Source organism: Gorilla gorilla, chromosome 11 (assembly GCF_029281585.2).
Source record: "Gorilla gorilla gorilla isolate KB3781 chromosome 11, NHGRI_mGorGor1-v2.1_pri, whole genome shotgun sequence".
In the NCBI taxonomy this organism is placed as follows: Eukaryota; Metazoa; Chordata; class Mammalia; order Primates; family Hominidae; genus Gorilla; species Gorilla gorilla.
This window is the reverse complement of record NC_073235.2, coordinates 141,887,462-141,904,058: the sequence shown is the minus strand read 5'-3', so window position 1 is coordinate 141,904,058 and position 16,597 is coordinate 141,887,462. Positions and strand designations below refer to the sequence as shown.

At 48.8% G+C, this 16,597-nt stretch overlaps 1 protein-coding gene and 1 long non-coding RNA gene across 16 annotated transcripts in view; one reads left to right on the top strand and one right to left on the bottom strand.

Annotated features, from left to right (window-relative positions):
* Positions 1–16,597, top strand: part of HDAC4 (histone deacetylase 4) — a 352,613-nt gene that overhangs the window by 185,289 nt on the left and 150,727 nt on the right. The window lies entirely within an intron of this gene.
* LOC129532206 (uncharacterized) lies at positions 1,420–15,841 on the bottom strand. The gene is made up of 3 exons (XR_008677849.2): positions 15,644–15,841; positions 13,377–13,456; positions 1,420–1,477 (listed from the first exon to the last, which is right to left on the bottom strand). It is a non-coding gene; the product is annotated as an uncharacterized lncRNA (long non-coding RNA).

Sequence of the window (16,597 nt, the reverse complement as noted above, 5' to 3'; positions counted from 1 at the left end):
CAGACCCCCAGTGCCTGCGCGGAGCTGATGACCGCGTCCTCCAGGGAGCCCGGTGCAGAGGCGCTGGTGCAGACAGCTTTGCCGGTCCACACTTTCTTGTTTTGAAGTTTTTGTGTCTTGTTTCTGTTTTGGTTAGTGGGGAAGGGGTGTCTGCTGTCTGGAGATTAGAGAGAGGTCTGGCATTTCCTGCGGGGATGTCTCCTAGTGTTGCCACCGTTCATGTTGTTGACCAGAGAAGAGAGATGGAGTCCAGGTGGGCAGAACTCGATCTCCTTGCGCCTTCAGCCAGCCCCGTCCTGAGCCCTTGCCCACTCCAGATGTGAGGAGGTTGGCGACGGTCTTTGGTTCCCTCCCTGTTGATTTCAGGTGAGATGAGGGAGGGCACTTTGGCCTGCAGGGAGCCCAGGTTTCTGGGGTGTCGACCCTGCTTCTCTGGGCTCCCAGCAGCCAGCCCCTGGTTTCGTGTCACCAGTGACTCCCTGTTGCCAGCTTCCATGCCCGGCCTCAGCCCATGGCCTCTCACCGGTGTTGACTTGGTGGAAGCACCTCCTTACCACACCACATGCTCCTGGTACCTTCCCCCGCCCTGGCCACCAGTCCTCAGATGCCTTGGTGGGTTTTTCTTATCTCTCCAGCATCACCACATCCAAGCGCCCCAGGGCTCGTCTCCGGCCCACTCCTTGTTTCCACTGAGTCATTCCCTTGGTGATCTCCTGGCCTCATCCAGTCAAATCATAGATCACAACACCATCTTGATTCTGCCGCTCGAATGTCTGCTCCCGCCTGGATCTCACCTGCCTTCCAGATCCTAGAGCCTGCTTGCCGTCTATCCCCAGCTGGGCGTTCTCAGACTCAGCAAGTTTGAAAGCAGGCTCCTGATCTTCCCCTGCAAACTTGCTTCTCCCGCGGCCTCTCCTACTCAGGGCAACCTCCAGGCTCAGGATCCCAAGAGTCCCCTTGACTCCTGTTTCTCTGCAGTCCCACGCATGGCCTGTCAGCCAGCACTGGCAGCTGCCCATTAAAGTGTGCGCAGAGGGAAGGGTCCCAGTCAAATGGGAAAATGTTCTAAAATCTTGGTAAATCTCCTAAAAGATTGTTGGAGTGTACATTTGAGAAGGGCAGAGTGTAAAATATACCTCTTTAAAGCTATCAACACGTGTGCTGAGCCTGGCCGCTGCTCACAGCTCCAGCATTGCCGCACGTGGCGAGCCACAGGTATCACCCCTTTGGCTGTTGCAGGTGCCTCCTCACCTGGCCCCAATTCTGTTCTTGCCCCTCTAGTCTGATCTTGGCCAAGGAGCCAGAGTGTGGTTGACAGAATAATGGAACCCCCGAAATGTCCCTCAGCTAATCCTCAGCCCCTGTGACTGTGTAACCTTATGCGGCCAGAGGAGCTCTGCAGATGGGGTTGTTACTCACCGGAGATGAGGAGGTTGTCCTGGATCATCAGGGTGGGCCCTTTGTCTTCACGAGGGTTCTGTAAAGAAGAAATCAAGAGGATCGGAGTCAGAGGAGGTATGCAGACGAGCGTCGACAGGGCCACGCAGGGGCTGGTGTTGAGGAGAGAAGGGAGGGACCAGGAGCCAGGGTACATGGCAGCCTCCGGAAGCTGGAGAAGGCCAGGAGCAGATTCTCCCCTGGAGCCTGCAGAAGAAGCACAGCCCTCCTGGCTTTCTGACTTTCGCTCCGTAAACCCCATGTCAGACTCTGGCCTCCGGAACTGTAAGATAATAAACACACGTTGTTTCAAGCCGTTGAGTTTATAGTAATGGGTCACATGCATCACGCACAAGAAGCTAACACCCAGAGTGAGCCTGTCAACTTTACGTCAGCCAGGCTCAGCTTTTCACTCCCATCCGTGTGACCTAGGCAGGTTTCTCTACCTCCATGCCTCAGTTTTCCACGTCTGTGAAATGGGGACTAGCAGGCGGTTAGGCACATGCTTTGCATAGCTTTCTGCTTTCTTGTGGTTCCCCCTCATCCAGCTGTGTACTCATGGAAGGCAGGCCCTGCCCTGTGCACTGCAAGCGCTCCAGGGAGCTGGAGATGAAGGCTCGCTCTGTCCCTGTCAGGCAGTGTGTGTTCCATGCTTTTATTTCAGTGTGTGCTGAATGTGGGCTGTCCTGTGCGTCTCCCCTTGGTTTTTCTCCTGGGAACCCTGATGCTGGGTTTTCCAGCGTAAGCACATCCCGAGTTTTGTTGCTGGAGTTGGGTAGTGGCTCTGGCCACTCTCCGAGCTGGAAAAACACAAGCTGGTGTGACTATGCAGACACAGGCTTTTGGGGATAGACAATAGATGGGCCTCCAGAACCCGAGTGAGTTCCAGATGCAGTAGCAACAGTAGCAGGCTTGTTTGTGAATGTGTAGGGTCCAGAAGTTTCTTCTGGAGAGCTCGATCCTCCAGTGAGTGGTTGAACTTGAGTAGCAGTCTTCGGCGAGCAGGGAATGAGGGGCGCCGGCACCGCTGAGTTGTGCTGTTGGGTTTAAGGAAACCTGATGGCCGTTGCTGAGTGCGTTCTTTTTCAGCATCCGCCACGGCTGACCCTTCAGCATTCCTCCTGGCTACCCAGCATCTGTCCTTGTGGCTGTGGCCCCGCCCGCCCCTCCCTGGCCCCTACTTTGCTGTTATGGGACTGATGAGCTGTGCTAAGCCCTCCTCCTCCTCACTCTTGTCCTTCCCTCCAGCATCGTGGCCGTCTCATATTCTGGGGACAGCTCTGGGTACTGGCGGGACCAGAGAGAGCAACCCAGATGCCACACCTCCTCCAGCTTTGCGTTTTCCTGGGCGATTGCAGGAAGGGGCAGACAGTAAAGAAGTGAACAAGTCAACAGACTGGAACCCACATGGGTACAGAGGCTAGAGGGGGCATTTGTTTTGGTCTGCTTTTCTGTTTTTCAAATTAGTCTTTCCCAAATGTTTGGTGAACCTGGCTGGCCAGCATGTAAGAGTGAGTCTCTAACAAGCTGGGCGGGGCATATTGACTGCTTATCTTACTGGCCAGGTGGCAGACAGGGACCTGATCACTTCCTGGTGGTCCTGGATGCCACTGCCTGTTGTCCTGTTCTCTTAGCTCAGAGAGGACCCTCTCAGCTCCTCCCTGGAGTCCAGGCTTGGCTCACACAGCCTCACCCCTTGGCACGTCAGCTCTCACTGCCCCTGTTTACTGCCCATGCTGGCGCTCCTGCCCTCAGCCTGATAGCACCAAGCCTGGGGAATTCTGGGGGAATGGGGTTGGTCCCTGTATGGGGGGCAGAAGGGATGAGGGGTCACATGCTCTTTATAGCTCAGCCTTCCCTGGGCCATTCTGGCCTTCAGACCAGCCTGGCTTCAGCTCTCTGGTCAGCCAGCCCCCGACTGGCTTCCAGAATTCTATGGCTGCTGTCTGCTTGTGGGATCTGTGTTTTTGGAGAGATTTATATCTTTTTTCCTTTTTTCTTCTTTTTTTTAAACTGCTTTTAGAATGGGGTTGAGGGAGTTGGGTCAGTGCCCTAGCCTGTGTTCTTTACAGGAAGCAATTCTTTAAATGTCAAGAGGGAAATGCCCCCTGCCCGCCCAGCTCAGCCAGGAGGCCGTGGGTAGAAAGACCCTTTCAACAAGTCTCACAATTAAGGTTAGAGATGATTTTCGCTCCTAAGAATACTCTAGAAATCTAAAGCATCCCAGTTCACATCACTTTTATCTGTTTCTTTGTAAAAAATGCTTATCATTGGGCTTACAGATTAAAATTTTAGTGAGACAGAACATCGTTTTCCCAACCTTCCCATCGGTCACATGAGAGCAAAGTCTTCAAGAGCATTTTTCACTTAAGGGATGTTTTCTAAAAAGTGACCCTGTGCTTTTGATGAAATAGTCAGCTAAGGAGAATGGAACCCTTTGTACCTTCACGCTGAAGTCTAAATTCAGCGTCTGCAGAGCACGGGACTGCTCTCAAGGAAGCCCCTCGGTGGCGCGTGGGGCCACTGCCTCTGGTTTGTTTGTTTTTGTCCTTTTTTCGGGGCTTATTTTTGAAAGCAAAGGCATGATCAGTTATAGCAGTCCTTGAAGACAGTTTAAGATGCTGGATTCTGGGGAATATGTTATATGGCTTAAGAACGTCTGACAGCTCAGTGAAAGCAAAGTGGAAAAGTCACTGCCTGGGATTTAAAGGTGTGTCTGCAGCTTCAGCTTTTGAATCATTGGGTTTAGAAACCACAGCCCTTGCTTCAGACAAAGTCCCAAGAATTGGAGTCTGGTGTTGGCTGGCAACCATATCATTCAAGTTAAGCCAAGTGAGGTAAGAAACTAACGGAATGGCAATTTCAAATGCAGATTCCTTTGATGTTTCTTTTATCTCAAGATAAAACTCAGTGCTGGGGATTTCTTCATCCTCATTTGACTAAACCCAGTCAAGATGTGTGCAGGGGCCCGGACCACCCTGGGGACCATCACCGTTAGCAACCAGGACTTTCGGCCCCCAGGAGAAGCACGGGGCAGGGCTCTCAGGAAGGGCAGAGCCTAATTCTTTGCAACATTCTGGAAGCTGGCTTTTATACTGCTTAGTGATTTTGTATTGTGAGGGCAACAATTCTGTTTATAATATTAAAAATAGGATGAAAGAAATAATATATTTTCTTCTGTCAGACATTTTTGTTTAAATTTTGAATAGATCCATTTAAAATGGAATGTAAGTGAATCTTTTTGTGAGAAAGTGATTTTCGATGCATGAAAGCTAGGTGATTTTACCCTGCAGTCAGGCTTCTGTAACGTTTAAGATTGCTTCATCCAGCCTTTCAAATACTGTCCAATAAAGCAGGACAGGCCAGCATCCACCTTCCTTTAGGATGGCATGTGTAAAGGACCCTCAGCGTTTGTGGAGTGTGTTTTCTGTGATCAGGTTCATGCCATAAATCCTCTTTAAGAGTTGGCCGGCGAAGGAATAGTGCTTTTTCGTCCTTGTCCGTGGAAGGTGCCGCAGGAGCTGGTTGGTTTTCACTCGAGAGGGTTCTGGTCTCAGCCGCGTTCCAGGCTCAGATCCCAAGCAGGTCATTGTATAAATGTGCTTATCCCAGCTGTTGAGTGTCCTCTGTCACCAGGAATTCAGGATGGTAGGATTTTGTGCCATCACTCTGTCCTCTAAACTGGCGTTTCCTCCTTTGTTATGATAACATAAAGGGGACCTTGTGTCACAAACGAGTCACTTTTGGTGGAAGTGGGGCAAGACATTTCCCTGTGCTGGTTTAAGCAGGGCCGGTCTCCTCCAAGGGAGCCCCAGGCCGTTGTGCTCACAGGCCGGGTAATAAATGTACACGTTTGTAGTAAAGCCATTCAGCACTCCCCAAAACACAATGCTGAGAATAGGGTTTAGCACTGAGTTACTTTCTTTAAAAAACTAGTTTTGCCGTGTAAGTATGCTTCCTCAGTCAGCATACGGTTTGGATTTGCTTTTCCGAGCTTTTAATAATCGAAATCGTACTGACGTGGTTTTCTGCAGCCTGTTTTTTTATTTTTTTATTTTTTTAACTCAGCGTTGTTTCTAAGATTCATTTATGTCATTCCACATGGCTGGGATTCGTTCACTTTCATGCCAGATACAATTCTACACTCTCAATATTCCACTGTTTATCTGTTGCTCTGTTGATATTTGGGCCGTTTGTAGTTAATGCTGCTATAATGAATATCCTTGTACCATTCTCCTTGTGTAGACGTGCAGGAATTTTTCAAGGGTGGCTGTACTAAGGAGAGGGCTTGTTGCTGGGTCACGAAAGCGAGATTCGGCTGTCTATGAGAAAGCCCACTGTTCTAGAAGGCCCCGTCTCATTCATGCTGCTGCTGCTCCCACGCCCCCGCTCCATGCCTCTCCACCCGTAGTTGGGTTGGTGGGTGTAAAGTGGGGTCTCCAGGGGTCTGATTTGCCTTTCCGTGCTCACTAACATGGTCCAGCATTTGATCCTTTGTTTCCCGTGCCGTCAGGGTCTTCTGTGACAAGCCCATTCATACCTTCTGCTATTCTTTGGAATTCTCTCCTTCTGGCGGCTTTATAGGAGTTACTTACATGTTACGGATACAGGTCCTTTGTCAGTTGCTGTGTTAAAGTAGCTCCTCTGAGATTCAGCCTTTCACTTTTTAAGGCTGTCTAGTGAGCAGAAAATTTTAATTTAAATGTAGTCAGATGTAACAACGTCATATTTTGTCGTAAGAATCACTTTTCACATCTTGAGTTTTCTATTCCAAGGATATTTTCCAATAGTGTCTGCTAAAAATTTCAAAATTTTGCCTTTCACATTTGAGTCTTAATCCACATGGAATCCATTTTGGCCTGTGGTGTGAATAGGGATGAATCCCATCTTTTTGTTCCCCGTAGAATAGTAGGATAAGTGTTTGTCCCAGCTGCATTTGCGGAACACCCTGTTTTTTCCACAGTAATCTGCAAAGGACCTGCATCTACCCTCTTTGGGACCACCTCAACTGCTTCTCAGTTCTTCTTCCATATAGTTTTATAATCAGCTTTTAAGATCATGAACTACCTTGCACTGGACCTGTAGTTCAGTTTGGAGAGAATCACTGTCTTTAGAATAGTAAGTCTTCCTATCCTTGAATACGAGCTATCTTGCCATTTATTTAGACCATTTAAAAATGTCTTTCAGGGCCAGGCACAGTGGCCTGATCACACCTGTAATCCTAGCACTTTGGGAGGCTGGGGCAAATGAATTGCTTGAGCTCAGGAGTTCAAGACCAGCCTGAGCAACACGGCGAAACCCCCTCTTTAAAAAATAATAATACACAAACTAGCCATGCGTGATGGCGCGCCTCTGTAGTCTCAGCTACTTGAGGGGCTGAGGTGGGAGGATCGCCCAGGAGGTGGGGACTGCGATGAGCCATGATCGTGCCACTGCACTCCAGCCTGGGTGACAGAGTGAGAACCTGTCTCAAACAAAGAAAAAAAGTCTTTCAATGTATTTTATAATTTTTATCCATAAAGGTCTTTCTCATTTTTTGTTAGATTTACTTCTAGGTGCCTTGTATTTTTTTTTTCTTATATTAGATTTTCTGCTTGTTGCAGTATGTTGAAGTGGAATTGGATTTCTATGTTGATCTTATCTAACACCGTATTACATTTCCTCATTAGCTCTATTGACTTCCCTGTCATTCTTCTCTTTGCAGGTGGTGGGGGTGGGAGGAGCTCAGTATCTGCAGTCTTGGAGTCTGGATCAGGAGTTGTGTTCCCTCCCTTTGTGCCTGTATCATTACATCAGCTTTTTCAAGATTCACCATTAAAAGCAATATTTGCTGGGACCTTTTAATAGATAACTCTTTTTTGGTTAAAGAAGCGCTCTTTTATTTCTAGTTTGCTAACAGCTTTTATAATGAATAGCTGGATTTTAACATATACTTACTTTCATTCTGAAGATGATCATAATTAACAGTGAGTTGGATTTATAGGTGGTTTGTACATAGGTTGCTTTTCTTGTGTTTTCTTTTTTTTTTTTTTGGGACGGAGTCTCGCTTTGTCCCCCAGGCTGGAGTGCAGTGGCGCGATCTCTGCTCACTGCAGGCTCCGCCTCCCGGGTTCACACCATTCTCCTGCCTCGGCCTCCGGAGTAGCTGGGACTACAGGCGCCCACCACCACGCCCGGCTATTTTTTTTGTATTTTTAGTAGGGACGGGGTTTCACCGTGTTAGCCAGGATGGTCTCAATCTCCTGACCTCGTGATCCGCCTGTCTCAGCCTCCCAAAGTGCTGGGATTACAGGCATGAGCCACCGCGCCTGGCCTTTTCTTGTGTTTTCTTGTGTTAAAACACCAGGTGTATTGGTCTGCTGTCTTTTCTACAGACTATTAGATTAAGCTTGCTCATAGTTTATTTGAGATTTTTGTGACTGTATTTATAACCAAGACTGTAATTTTTCTGTCTTTTTTATACTTTGCCCAGTTCTTTTAAAAGGATATTTATTCTCCCCTCATAGGATTGGCTCAGGATCCTGCCTGCCCTTTGCATTCTCTTGAAGAGTTTGTTTAAAGTTGCATGATCCGTTAGTTGAAACGTGGTTGCACTGCCTTTAAAATGATTTTTGTGAAAAGATTTTTAAGTATTAATTCAATTTAGTTCATGATTATAGGGTTAATTCTGTTTTCTATTTATTTTTTGTCAACTTTGGAATGTTTTTCTAGAAATGTGTCTATTTCATGTAAGTTTTAAAACTTACTGGCCTCAAGTTGTTCCTTTGTATTTTTTTATTTTTTAAATCTCTGCCATATCTGAGGCTAGGTGATTAAACTCCTAATGTTTTTTTAATTTGTGCCTATTCTTTTTATTTTCTAAATCACTCATAACAGAAGTTTGTCTTGTATTGGTCTTTTGAGAGAATCACTTTTTAAAATTATTTTGGTGTATATGAGTGTATGTAATGATTACATTTCGTTTCATTTATGTATTATCTGCTTTCATCTGTTTTCTTTGGATTTGTTCTACTGTTGCTTTTCTAATTTCTTAAAGATAAATCTAGTCTTTCAGTTCGTATTATTATTGTCATATATAAGTATTTAAGGCTACCAAGTTTCCTCTAATTACAGTAAACAGAATCTTACAAGATTTTGTATGTATTTTTTTCATTCTTATTCTTTTTAACTGTTATGGCTTCTTCTTTGGCCCATAGATATTTAGAAATTTATTTATTTTTTTTGAAATTGAACTTTCTATTATAGAGAATTACAGGCATACCCAGCGGTGGGGAGAGCAGGTGGAGTGAGCCCTGGGGCGTGGTCAGATGGCTTAGGCCAGGGCAGTCCCTCCAGGACTTGCATTTAGGCCTCCCTCCCATCCCCAGCCTCTCAGTCTCTCAGAGTCAGACCCCAGTCACCATGTCATTCCATCGATAACATTCTAGTGCCTAGCTCTCTAAAAGATAGGGACTCTTTTACTGCATTGATGATGTACATATTTAGACAAGATGAACCGTTCTTTATTATTAAAAGATTTTTACCCAATGTTGATGTATCCCTGATGGTGTTTAAAATCACTTTTTTAGTTTGTGGTTTCACTTTTGGTACCAGGAGTCTCTGGGTGCAAGCAGTGTTCATACACCGTGATTGGCACCTGTCATAAAGTCCTCAGTTAATCTCTAGGTTTCTTCTTCCTACCTTTTTTTTTTTTTTTTTTCAGTCCTTGAGATTTATCTGTTGAAGACACTGTATTGTTTGTCCCACAGAGTTTTCCTTCCTAGGTTCTAAATTTTACTTGATTTTAGCCCTGTCATGTCATTTAAAATGTTCCTTTGTTGACTGTATTTCCTATAAATTGGCAGTTAGATCTAGAGGTTTGATCAGATTCAAGCTTGGTTATTTTTGGTAAGACTTTATAGATGCAGTGGTGCACCTCTTTTGGGAGGCAACCAACCATACCCATGTTTGTGTATGTGTGTGTGCATGTGTGTGTGCATGTATATAACAGCCGTATTTTAAAAAATTTATTTAATTACTTTTTTTTTTTTTTTTTGAGGCAGGGTTTTGCGCTTTTGCCCAGGCTGGAGTGCAGTGGTGCAATCTCAGCTCACTGCAGCCTCTGCCTCCCGCACTCAGCCCATCTTCCCGCCTCAGCCTCCTGAGTAGCTGGAACCACAGGCATGCACCACCACACTTGGCTATTTTTTGTAGCTTTTGTAGAGATGGGGTTTTACTATGCCTCACAGGCTGGTCTTGAACTCCTGGGCTCAAGTGATCCACCTGCCTCAGCCTCCCAAAGTGTGGGATTGCAGGCGTAAGCCACTGGGTGTAACTAACAGCCATATTCGTTATCCAACAAATTATTTCTTTCTTCTCCTTAAAATTCTTTCTGATGGATCCTGCCCCAACCTGACCGCTGCTTTGGAGGTGATGTGCTTTATTCCTGGCAGTTAAGGTGAAACGTTACCGTATGAGCTTAAAATGTCTAAAGTCCCTATTTTATGTCCCTGACCTCTACAACACGTGGGTTACAGACACTTTAACACTGAGCACCCCTTCCCCATTCACCTCTTGCTGTTCTCTACTATTTAAATTGTCCTTCACTTCAACCCCACAAGTTAGGTAAACTTCCTTCTTCCTTCTTCGTTCTTCTCCCTCCCTCCTCGTCCTCCCCTCCTCCTCCTCCTCTTCCTTCTTCTTTCTTCTTCTTCCTGTGTTGTTCAGATGAAGTCTGTTTAGATTTCTCTCCGTAGTCTTTGCTCACCTTTTCTTTGCTCACCTTTTCTTCCTTCCCCTTTCTCTGCCCACCTCCGTGTTGTTGATCCTCCCCTGACTGCTTCCTGGTGAGTTTTTTAAACTTTCTTAGTTTTCAGCCTGGTATATGTTTATATCCTGAGCTTTCTTGCAGAATAGCTTACCTGCGAATGCGATTCTAGCTTGACAGTGGCTTTCTCTTAGTTCTCAGAGGCTCACTGGTCCTGGCTTCTGTGACTGCATTTCCTTTGTTGGATAATGTTGCCCATATTGCGGGGCCTTCTGAACTCTGTCTCAGCGGTCTGCTGTTTCGCTTTGAAGTTGTCTTGATTCCATTTTGCTTTTTCATGCATGGTTGTGCTTTCTGTGTCTGTAGATGCATGTCTCCCACCAGTTCTGGAAAACTGTCGGCCATCTATCTTCAAATATTGCCTCTCCAGAGTTCTGACAGTATGTAGAGGTTTGCAGCTCAGAGTACAGACTCTGGAACTTGAGTCCCTGGCCTAAATGCAGGCCTTGCCACCTGCCAGCCACGTGGGGTGGGGAGACCAGGCAGGAAGGATGAGTGCCTGCAGGAATTCACTGCTGAGGGACAGAGGAGGCTCGGGGACGGGGGAAGGTGGGGAGGCCCTAGCAGTCAGCTTTGATGACAGGTGAGGTAGGGAGGAGCACGGACACCTTCCCTGTGACATTGAGTTAGCTCTTTGACCCAGGTAGCCAGGGTTAGCTCTGTTGGGGGCAGTGGGGACCCTAAGAGGCTTTGGTGTCTGAAAACAGAGGAAGGGGCCATCAGAGGCCCCTCCGTGGTCTCAGCACCTGCCCTGATAGGAGCTCCAGAGGATAGACTTGGGGTGCCCTCTGTCCTGGAGGGTTGGATGCAGGGTTGAAACCTGACCCATTCCCAGGGTCTGGCTGTTGAAGGGCGAGAAGCGGCAGACTCTCTGTGCCAGGCCCGGGATGCCTGGTCCATCTCTAAGCCCTTCTTGAGCACACCTCAGTGGTGCAGCCCTCCACGGACCCTCTTTTCCCTGAAAGCAGGGGTTCTTGGGCCAGCGTAGGGGCTGGCAGTGCAGATGGCAGACTGTAAGGGCCGGTTTCACTGGACGTGATCCGAATCAAAGCCCTCTGCCCATTTCCCTGGGGCCCATCGCAGCCTGCCTGCCAGGTACCTGCCGTTCCTGACATTCTGCCTGGGAAATCGTGTTTTGTGTTCCCGAACCCTCCGCAGTACAGACACCTTCCCTACGGAGCCCTGTGTATTCAGGGTGCCTTTTCTAATAAAGCCCAGGCCGAGTCACCACTGCCTGAACTGGAGGGCCCGTGGCCCGGGCACAGGGGCCGCTGCATCGTGGTCAGCATTGTGGTCGGCTGTCTATCTGCAGTCACTACACCTGCACAGCACGGGGACGCCGGGACACAGGCCGGCCAGCAGGATGCCCTGCGCAGAGAGGAGCTCACAGGTTCACAGAAGCCGCCAGGCTAGATGCTTAGAAATGAGGACTCCTGCTTTACACAGGAATATGAGGTTTACCAGAATCTGCTTCATTTTTCGAATTCTCTTCCCTTCGTTCTCCTACACTATGAAGAGCTTTTTATTTCCCTTGGAAGAGAGAGAGCTCGATGGATGCATTGGACCCGGACTCCTAACCAGGAGCTGTGGGAAGGGCGCTGAGGAAATGAAAGCCAGTGTTTCTTTCTCCCTCTTCAGTGGAGAACAAATCAGCTCCTATTTTCTTCATGCCTCATGAAGTGGGAGTGTTTCTGAGTCCTACTCGAATCCCTTGAAGCTGATAATTCCATTTTAGTGTCGTGTCTGTGTTAGTACCTCGCAGTCCCTCATCTCCACTGCTTTGCATACAGAAGGTTTTGCAGACTGAGGAAGCCCCAGCCAGGGCTGGGGGTGAGGGATGGAGGCTGCAGTGAAGTCTTTCCCTACTGGACTATGGGTCAGGGATGGGCAACTGTCTGTGGTCGCCTTGGCAGTCACCACACCCTCCTTTTACAGAAGACAGTCAGACCGTGGACGTTCAGTTCATGCATGTTTTAGAACCCAAGTCTGTTTCAGTTAAAGCGGTTCAGCTTAGAGACCACAGGACTCATACTAGTTAGTGATCGTGGAGGGAGGGAAAGGCGGGAGGGAAAGGCAGGTCCTTTGGTTTCTTTCTTATATCCTGAAAGTGTAATTTTTGTATTTTCCAATGAGCCTTCTTGGCTTCTAGTTAGAGTAAAAAATGGAATTTTCTAAATCTGAGCACGGTCAAACGTATTTTTATCCTTGACTCGTGTGTGAAGCTGACACTGATTTTGCTAGAATAATCCTATTATTAAAAAGGGACAGGGAGGATTCTTCCCAGGTGCACCTGTGTCCACCTTGTCTGTGCTGGGTGGGCACCCACTTGCTGGGGGTTTGGAGTCTCCGGGGCTAGGCATCCACACTGGGCTTACTGAGCTCTTCCCGTTGGTGTTTCCCGCTCTCTCTCTGGAACAGTAGACAGGTCAGGCCCTTGGCCTTCTCGCGGTAGCTTCTGCCTGCCACCCTATGGCACAGGAGCCCTGCAGGGCTGTGTGCCTGTAGGGCTGAGGCTCCACTCAGCGCTGCCAGCACCCAGGAGTCTGGGCTTGCTGCCTGGGCTGTGCTGCACCCCGTAGCCTACATCCAGGTGCGGCGATCAGTCTGCTCCTGCTCAGGCGGCATGGACGGGCCCTTCCTTTCTTGTCAATGCTCTTTGCCTTCCTGGTGCTCAACTAACAGGACGTGCCAAAACCTGCAGCCCTGTGCCCTCCTGGACACACTCGTGGCATCCTGATCACTGGGTTTATCACCCTGGGTGATGAAAAGCTTTTTCTGGGCCTGCCGTTTTGTCCCAGAAGTGTGTGGAGCTCATGAGGCCAGGGGGTACAGCTCCACCGAGGAAGCCTTACCTTGTCTCTCCTGGACGGTGATTCTCCCATGTTGCATGGCCCTGCCCCCGCCACTCCCGCGTGGAGGGTGCATCCTGTTCCTGTGATGAAGACCAGCCACACCCATGCCAGCCCTTCTCCCAGAGCTCCGGTTGCCCTGCAACAAGCAGACATCCTGCTGTCGCCCCGATAGACGGAGGCCAGGGTACCTTCTCCAGAGTCACCCCGCTGGGTCAGAACTCACACCCCACCCAAGTCTACGCCCCGTCAGCTGCCCCACTCTGCCTGTCTCCAGGTGTTACCTGTGTCTTCTCGTGTCTCAAGTCCACAATGGAAATTTGGAGAGACCAGGTCTTTCTGTCTGAGTGTCCTGTGAGACAACCTAAAAGGAGATTCTGGGTGGAGATTACTCTCATTAGGCTTTCCTGACATATACCATCCTGCAGTCTGGTACTGGAGACTGCAGAGCTTCCTACTGTAGGTAGTCCCCATCTTACACCAATGTCCCCTCAGGCTGGTTCCAAGGTTCGTGGATGAGGTGAGGGCATGGAGACAGCCAGCCCTCCAGCAGCACCCCACTTGCCTTCTCCATCAGAATGTTCTCGGGTCCAGCAGACCCGGAGAAGCCCTGGGATGCTGGAGATGCCTGCAGGGGGGTGGAGGCTGGGGAAAGATCCTGCCAACTGCAGGGACCACCCTTCTCAGTGGCATAGATTTGGGCTGAGTTCATACCTTATTATGCATGCATCTACTTAGACTTTTTTTCTGCCAGTAAGAAAGCAGTTTGAAAACGTAGGTTTGGAAGGTGCTTTGAGTTTGGTGCAAGTGAAAGCCGATTTACATAAAAACAAAAAAAAAAAGACAGTGGAGTAAAATGCACACCTGGTATTAATTGTAGCTTTTTATTTTTAGCAGTGAAAATACTGTTTCAGGAATGTGTCGTTTCCATCTCTGTGCTCAGCAGGCTGGGCTTGGCCAGGCTTCCCCTCTCGTCACCTGTTTTCCTGGTGCTGTTGGGAAGGGAGGTGGGGCCTGGCTGTGCCTCTGGGGCTGTTGTCTCGGCCTTGAGCAGCTTTGTGGGAGCAGATCCTAGGTTGCTGCCACAGCCCCAGGAGCTTTTTAGGAAAAAGTGACTTTATTCACGGAGAGCTGTGGGCTGTAGGCTCTCAGCGAATAGTAATTACAGGGGGGCCTGGCGTTTGGTCAGGAATGAAACCAAAGCCCAAGCCACACAGAGCGGGCCAAGGGGTCGGGCAGGCCCCCAGTGCTGGCTTTGGAAGACCATCGACTCTGGAGCAGAAGTTCTGAGGCCTCAGGGATGCTTGGGTCTCTACGGCAGGATAGGACCCAGGCCCTCTCATTGCTCCCAAATCCCTGTGTTGCTGACCACACCCAGCCTGAGGCACCCCCCTGGGTGACCTGTGAGCTCCCCATAACACTCCTTCAGCCCCTGATGTTTCCAGCAAGACCAGCCTCCTCTCACTGTTCAGCCAGGTTAGGATGCCAGGGTTCTGGTTTGCTGTGCACTAGTGTGTGGCCCTGGGCAAGTCACTTAAACTGTCTGTACATCAGTTTCCCACACCTGTCAAGCGGGGTGTCCCTTAAATGAATTAATACATCAGCACTAAAGGCCGTGGGCCAGAGTTCACCCCGGGCTCTGTGATTCCCCGGTAGTGAAGAGGACAAGGAGGCAGGGGAAGTTTCCTGTGTGGGCCCTCTCCCGCCTCCTGCTCGAGCAAGCAGTCTCCTCTGCTGCAGTTCTCAGGGAGCCTGAAGAGCTTCACCTCCCTTCTTTTCTAGAAGGCTAAAGCGCGGTGCCATCCAGGCCTGGCCATGTGCTGCAGCTGCCTTCACGCTAGAACTCTGCATCGAGAACGCAGCTCCGAGCACAGCGTCGAATGTAATCTGCCTGTGACTCGTCTCTCTCCCGCCCAGCCCCACACAGAGAAAGCCTCCCCTGTGCACATCCATAAATACCACTGTATCTTCTCTTTGCATTTATTTCTTTACATTTTGATTTCAATGGAAAGCAATACAAAACACCTTCTTCTTGCACCATAATATTTTTTAGTCTTATTTTTCAAGCATAATTTAACTTACAGTGATTGTTAACATAAGCTTTTGTCTTTGGCATTGCATATATACATGTAAATAAGAGAAACAGAAGTGGCATATAAAAACTCACCTACATATGAAGCTCCAAGGTAGGGCCACTTAAGTTACATATGTTATCTACAGAATATTTTTAAATCTTTACCTTAAAGAATACTTCTACTTTCTCTACCTCGTCTCTACTTTGTGTGCGTGCCCCTCCCCACCATGGTAAATACAACAGTTGTAATTCAGTTAAGAACACTAGGGGAAAATGACATCACATGTAAGTCAGCGTTTGGAATGGCCCTCAGTTATGACCGTTCAGGCCTTTGAACATCAGCTTCAGCGCGAGGTGCTCTCCATAGCTCCGAGGAGGGATGGCAGGTCAAACACGCGTGTCCATCCCTCAGGAAATTCACAAAAACGCCAGTAAAGATCGATAGTTCGTAAGTCCCAACCCAATAACAGCACTTACCCCAGTCTCCAGACTGTGGTCTCTAAGACTGTTTCCCAAGAAAGGGACCCACACAGGGGTCAAGAAATATACAGGAAGAGGGCTGGGCGCGGTGGCTCACGCCTGTAATCCCAGCACTTTGGGAGGCCGAGGCAGATGGATCATGAGGTCAGGAGATCGAGACCATCCTGGCCAACACGGTGAAACCCCGCCTCTACTGAAAAAATCAAAAAAATTAGCCGGGTGTGGTGGCTGGCGTCCGTAGTCCCAGCTACTCGGAAGGCTGAGGCAGGAGAATGGCGTGAGCCCGGGAGGCGGAGCTTGCAGTGAGCCAAGATTGCGCCACTGCACTCCAGCCTGGGTGACAGAGCGAGACTCCGTCTCAAAAAAAAAAAAAAAAAAAGAAATGTACAGGAAGAGCCCAAAGCATCTGGTAGCAGAACAGGGGGCTGCTCTCAGAGAGCACTCACAGGGTCTGGAGGGCCACCCGATCCAACCACGGGGCTCCTGCTCGTCAAGGGCAGGACTGTGAGCATTCGTAAACAGTGACCGGAAAAACACACCCTCCTCACTGCTCGCGTTTGGAGGATGCCGCGAGACCCACTCAGGATTTTCAGACATGGGCAAACCAAGGAAGATAATCAAGCGTGACACTGCCTTTCTCATAAGCGCTGTTTGTGAGAGTAACAAGATAGTTGATCTTGGATTCCTTCCCGTTATAGAAATGGTCCTGCTAACACATGGAGAGGGGCTGATGGGACTCGAAGAGCTCTGTTTTTAACCCTGATGAGAGAATCTAGTCAGCGATCATTTTGAGCCTTCACAACACAAAAAAGCCACCCAGAGAGCAGGGGTTCGCCTTAGGTCTTGCTGGGAAGTCTAAGCTGCCTCTGACCAGGCCTCTCGGTGAGCACCCAGCTTTCAGAAGAACAGGGGACAGAGCCTTGCTCATCAGCACCAGGGTGTAATCAGCAA